The sequence below is a fragment of the Rutidosis leptorrhynchoides genome, chromosome 3 (genome assembly GCF_046630445.1).
Source record: "Rutidosis leptorrhynchoides isolate AG116_Rl617_1_P2 chromosome 3, CSIRO_AGI_Rlap_v1, whole genome shotgun sequence".
In the NCBI taxonomy this organism is placed as follows: domain Eukaryota; kingdom Viridiplantae; phylum Streptophyta; class Magnoliopsida; order Asterales; family Asteraceae; genus Rutidosis; species Rutidosis leptorrhynchoides.
In genome coordinates this window covers 583,844,636-583,851,290 of record NC_092335.1, presented here as the reverse complement: position 1 = coordinate 583,851,290, position 6,655 = coordinate 583,844,636, and positions in this window count along the sequence as shown.

Sequence of the window (6,655 nt, the reverse complement as noted above, 5' to 3'; positions counted from 1 at the left end):
CTTTCTTACTTCTGTATCAATCACCTAATCCCAACAAGTATATCGTTCTTTGTTAGCTGCAAGATTAAAAACAGATAAATGAATCAAATAAATAAAAACCTCTGTTCTTGAGTCATTCTTGCCAAAATTCGAATTCGTATTAGATTTCAAAATTCATAGATGCAGTCTTGATAGGAATACTCCAAGAAATCTTTCTGCAAAACCCTAAGTCCCAATTCTTTAAAACGGATTCGAATTCGTGAGTCAAACTTTTGGTTTTAAAAAGTCAACGAATTGGTTCATCCAAAATTCGACCTGGTTTCGATGTTTTTGAATCAATTGATGATTGATAAAGATTCTATGAATGATTTGAAATGTATCTTGTGTTGAAACCATTTGCTAAAACATACTCATAACCTCAATCAATTTTTTTTCTTCTCTTAACCGCGACAGCAGCAGGGGTATTTAGTTTTATTTTTTATTTTTATTTTTTGCGTTTTCAATAATAATTCAGTAACTAATCTAGTTTATTATAGTTCGGTTAGAAATTTTATAGAACAAATTCTATTACTTGTTGTTAAATTGTTTGGATTTTGGTTGATTGTTTTGTTGTGAAGAAGAAGAACACAAAATACGAGTTATAGAAATATTAAGTCATAATAAATCAGAAAAATAAAAGTGGCCGAGTGGTTGGTTGTTGGTTCGGGTTAGCATGTAGTCATGGGTTCGAATCCAGGGGCTGTCATTCTTTTTGTAACTCATTCTAATTGAGGTAGTTTTCTAATTTTATTATTATTATTATTATTATTATTATTATTATTATTATTATTATTATTATTATTATTATTACTAATTACTAATTATTATTAGGATTGTTATTAGTATTGTGACCATAATGATTGTTATTGTTATTGCTATTATTATTTGTATCATTATTAAGTATTAGTATTATCGTTATCATTATTATTAGAATTAGTATGATTAGGAAAATAAAAAGTTTCAATGATATTGTTTAGGTGACAATTATAAAGATAAGAATCACAAAAATGAATAAGTGTTAATATGAAAAATGATAAAATTATAATTAAGATTCAAATGGTGTATTATTATTATTATCCTTATATTTATAATTATTATTTTTACAAACTAAGGGCATTTATATGAAAGTATATATGTATTACATATATCATAAGTGCACTAATATTAGATTCTAATATATTAACTAATATAATATTACTTATATTAATATAACATTTAGTAGAATATATATATCGTATAAGTATTATAACGAATTATAAGAATTAATATAATTAAATATATATATATATATATATATATATATTATAGGATATACATAAACTTAGTTGATTAATATTACAATGTGTTAATATATATATATATACTTGATATAGGTTCGTGAATCCGAGGCCAACCCTGCATTGTTCAATATAGTCATATGTATTTTTACTACAAAATACATTAGGTGAGTTTCATTTGCTCCCTTTTTAAATGCTTTTGCTATATATATTTTTGGGACTGAGAATACATGCGCTGCTTTTATAAATGTTTTACGAAATAGACACAAGTACTTAAAATTACATTCTATGGTTGGATTATTAAACCGAATATCGCCCTTTAAGTCTGGTAACTTAAGAATTTAGGGAAATGGCCCCTGATTAACGCGAATCCTAAAGATAGATCTATAGACCTTGACAAGTCCCATTCGGGGTACGAATGCTTTAGTACTTCGAGATTATTATACAAACGAGAGGTTCTGTTTTGGGGATATTCTATGCATTAAGTTAACGTCGGTTACCAGGTGTTCAATCCATATGAATGATTTTTGTCTCTATGCATGGGACGTATGTTTATGAGAAATGAAAATCTTGTGGTCTATTAAAATTATGAAATGATTATTTATGATAAACTAATGAACTCACCAACCTTTTGGTTGACACTTTAAAGCATGTTTATTCTCAGGTATGAAAGAAATTTTCTGCTGTGCATTTGCTCATTTTAGAGATATTACTTGGAGTCATTCATGACATATTTCAATAGACGTTGCATTCGAGTCGTTGCATTCATCAAGATTATTATTAAGTCAATTTTAGTTAGATTTATTATGAAATTGAAATGACCCGTCCTAATCCATCCGGACGAAGTCCATATCGATTATAAACGATTCACAACAGTTGATTACATCGCGAGGTGCTTGACCTCTATATGATACATTTTACAAACATTGCTTTCGTTTTTGAAGAGACAACCTTTCATTACATCAAAAGTTGACGACATGCATACCATTTTATAATATATCTAACTATAATTGACTTAATAATAATCTTGATGAACTCAACGACTCGAATGCAACGTCTTTTGAAATATGCCATGAATGACTCCAAGTAATGTCTTTAATATGAGCTAATGCATAGCGGAAGATTTCTTTCATACCTGAGAATAAACATGCTTTAAAGTGTCAACCAAAAGGTTGGTGAGTTCATTAGTTTAACATAAATAATCATTTCTATCATTTTAATAGACCACGAGATTTCATATTTCCATTTCTCATAAACATACGTCCCATGCATAGAGACAAAAATATCATTCATATGGATTTAACACCTGGTAACCGACATTCACAATATGCATATAAGAATATCCCCATCATTCCGAGATCCTCCTTCGGACATGATATAAATTTCGAAGTACTAAAGCATCCGGTACTTTGGATGGGGCTTGTTGGGCCCGATAGATCTATCTTTAGAGTTCGCGTCAATTAGGTTGTCTGTTCCCTAATTCTTAGATTACCAGACTTAATAAAAAGGGGCATATTCGATTTCGATCATTCAACCATAGAACGTAATTTCGATTACTTGTGTCTATTTTGTAAAACAGTTATAAAATTTGCGCATGTATTCTCAGCCCAAAAATATAAAGGGTAAAAAGGCAAATGAAACTCACCTAATGTATTTTGTAGTAAAAATACATATGACGACATTAAACACGTGTAGGGTTGGCCTTGGATTCACGAACCTATATCATTTGTATATATATTAAAACACGTACTTATAATTAACAAATATATCCATATTAATATTAATGTTATACTTTTTATATTGATAACTTATTTTTAAAATATTTATTTTTACACTTATGACCTTAATAACATCATTAGAACTTTTATTTTAGTAGTTATAATTATTTTAGTAATAATAATAATGATATAGATAATACTTATAGTAATAATAATGATAGTAAAATAATAATTTTAATAAAAATGATAGATTTAAAAGTAATAATAATTTTTGTAATAATAACAATAATAATAATAATAATAATAATAATAATAATAATAATAATAATAATAATCAGAATATTAATAATAATAATAATAATAATAATAATAATAATAATAATAATAATATTAATAATAATAATATTATTATTATTATTATTATTATTATTATTATTATTATTATTATTATTATTATTATTATTATTATTAAGGAAAAACTACCTCATAAATCGGTCAAAAAAATTAATGTCCCTGCTAAGGTTCGAACCCGAGACCTCTTGTTTACACCCAACACCACGACCACTCCACCATTCGTTTCATTCTGGAATTAAACCCCACCGTTATTTATTTAACCCGACTCTTCCGTTTTCCTCTATCGGCCCAAGTGCCTTTTATGGCCCAACAACAAGTAATCTAACCGGCCCAATTTTCCTCGACCCAATAAAGAAATCAATTACACGGCCCAATTTGCAAAAGCATTTGTAGTCCATAAAAATAGATCCAGTGCCAAACAAAAAAAAAATATGTGTGCGTGTACTAGGTTTGTCTGACTCACAACGAATAAAAAAAAATCTAGCAGCCGCCATATTCAACCTTCGATGGTCATCGAGTTAATCATAATCGTAACCATCATTTAATCTCATCATTCTTCATCATCATTCATCTTCTTGTTTCACTAACACTCTCCATCGTTATTCACTGTATCATCCCCAATATCATTCCCGTTTACAGAATCAATACAGGAGCAGGAATAGTAACTAAAAAGACTATAAACAGAAACAGAAATCGACTGGCATCAGTAGGGACTCGTGGTGGTTTAGCGATGGTGGTTGATAGTTAAATGGGTTACGGTTTATGGTGGTTATTGTGGGTTTGATGATAGTGGGTTTAAATAAAACAGAAAGTAGAAACAAGAACAACAATGATCGAGTAATGATGGTTTATGGTTGAGATTGTGAGTTTGGGTTTGATCGAACAGGAGGTGATCTTCGTGGGTTTCGATTGGTAGATCCTCGATGGGGTTGTTTAGACAAAAACAAGTTGGGGAGTTGGTTTGGTCGATCAACCAATGAACTAAAAGATAATGAACCAAAAAAGAAAATAGCACACATGTTCTTGAATTTGGGTTTGTCGATAATAGAAATTCGTTGTTTGCAGGTTCACGTAATAGAAGCAATATTAAGTGGGTTTCGTGAATTTTCGAACGAAAAACAAGCAACAGGTTGTAGCTGCAAAGAGTCCATCGGGCATCAGCCTGGTTCGTGATGGATGGTTTTCAAATAGAATAATAGAGAACAAAAGCACTGTATCAATAGTTGTAGGTACAATTATGGTGATGAAGGTTTTGGTGAACATGGTGATCGTAAACAGAAATATATAGCAATGAGAAATTTAGCAAAAAAAAATGGTAGCGATGAGGGTGTTATAGGGTGGTGATTATGGTGGATGAAGGTGATGTCGAGTGGTGGTTCTCTAAGTCACGAATTATACAAGAAAAATATGATGGTGGTTTCGGCTTTAAGCAGAAATGAGAGAGAGTAAGTTAGAGAGAGAGGTGATGGATGTTTGCGGTGGTGATGGTTATAGTGGGATTGGAGGTTGTGGGTGGTGTTAACGGTGGCCGGTGTATGTCATGAAGAAGAAGAAAACATGAAGGTGTGAAAGAGTGTTAGTTATTATATCCATATGTGTATATGTAATTGTATATATGTTTTAAATGCAAGAAAGTGACACACCATAAATTCAAATCTGAAACGTGGGTATACAGTGGGGTGAATAGGGTAGCAGCCTTTTACATTGGATTTATTCTACCGACACTTTATCCCGAATGACTATATCGTGTCCATTGCTAAACAACCAACGTATGATAGTGTTCCTAAAAAAATCCCAAACTTTTAGATTAAATATAATTTATTATTTCACTCATTAATTGTTTGAAACCTGATAAAAAAAGGTTTGATAATTGTTTATTTTCTGTTCCAATTTATATGTACGGAGTACTAATTATTTAAACTTAAAATGTAAAAATATTTTTAACAAATCTAAAATCTTCGTAATCAATTTACAGTCCAACTTTTATCTTAATCATTCATGAACATGTATTATATCTATATTAAAACTAATGAAACGTCAACCGAGTGTCCCTGACGTTTACTAATTAGGCTCGAAATCAATTATTTTTAATATATTCTCTTTCTATATATAAACAGTTTTAAATAGCAAGTTTTATTACACAAATGAATATATTAATTATATATGTTAAGTAATTAAATTTAATATAACAATATATATAATAATAGTTTATTAATTTAATTCAAGTTATTATATATAAATACACATGTACATATATTTACAACCAATGGTTCGTGAATCGTCGGGAATAGTCAAGGTCAAATGATTTCACGAAACAGTTCAAAATATTTGTGACTCAACATTACAGACTTTGCTCATCGTATCGAAATCATATGAAGATTAAGTTTAAATTTGGTCGGAAATTCCCGGGTCACTACAGTACCTACCGTTAAAGAAATTTCGTCCCGAAATTTGAGTGAGGTTGTCATGGCTAACAATAAAAATGTTTTCATGACGAATATGAGTTGATAAGTAGAGTTTCATCATTGTTGAATAATTTGGAATAAACAATTCGATTACTCGAAGCGTATAAGTGAAGCTATCACAAAAAATTGAAATGAGTAAATGAAATTCGTCTTAACTGGTGACGTAGTCATGGTTGATTTTAGGATTTAAGGTGCATCTTAACTTTTGACAGAGTCAGGGTTGAATTCCGGAATTCAAGGGATTTAAAAGAAAATCTTGGAAATCTGAGAGATTCGATTCTTCGTCGAATATAGAGATTAAGATCTCTATAATTAAATACGGTGATTTTCCTCGATTACTATATCTGATATTTCCATTATAAATTAAACTCCTCCGTTCCATTATTCTCTCCATTCCTATACTTTCTTTCTTAGTTCTTACATCCAAAAGATTGTGAAAATGCTTAGTCCAGTTCTAATTTTGAATATTATTCTGGTCATTGCAACAATAATTCTTCTTTTTCATTTGCCACCAGAAGAATCTGTTTATTTCTATTACGCTCTAGGGATTATTGTATTCCTGATCCTCCCATGTCTTTATCTTTCTATTCGCATAGACATACACGGTTTATGATCTTTCTTGTTTGCTGCTATTTATACTCCAATTTGTATTTCGAGGCTCCATGTTTTTGTTTTTGTTTTTTTTTTTCCCGACCTAAAGTAAAGTGATTAAGACGTCTCGAATTCGTACGTATAAAATTTCGAATAAACATAACTTAATGTTCTAAGCGGAAAGGAAAGGTAATAGCACGATTTAATTTGTTAAATTACCAGAAGTTACGGA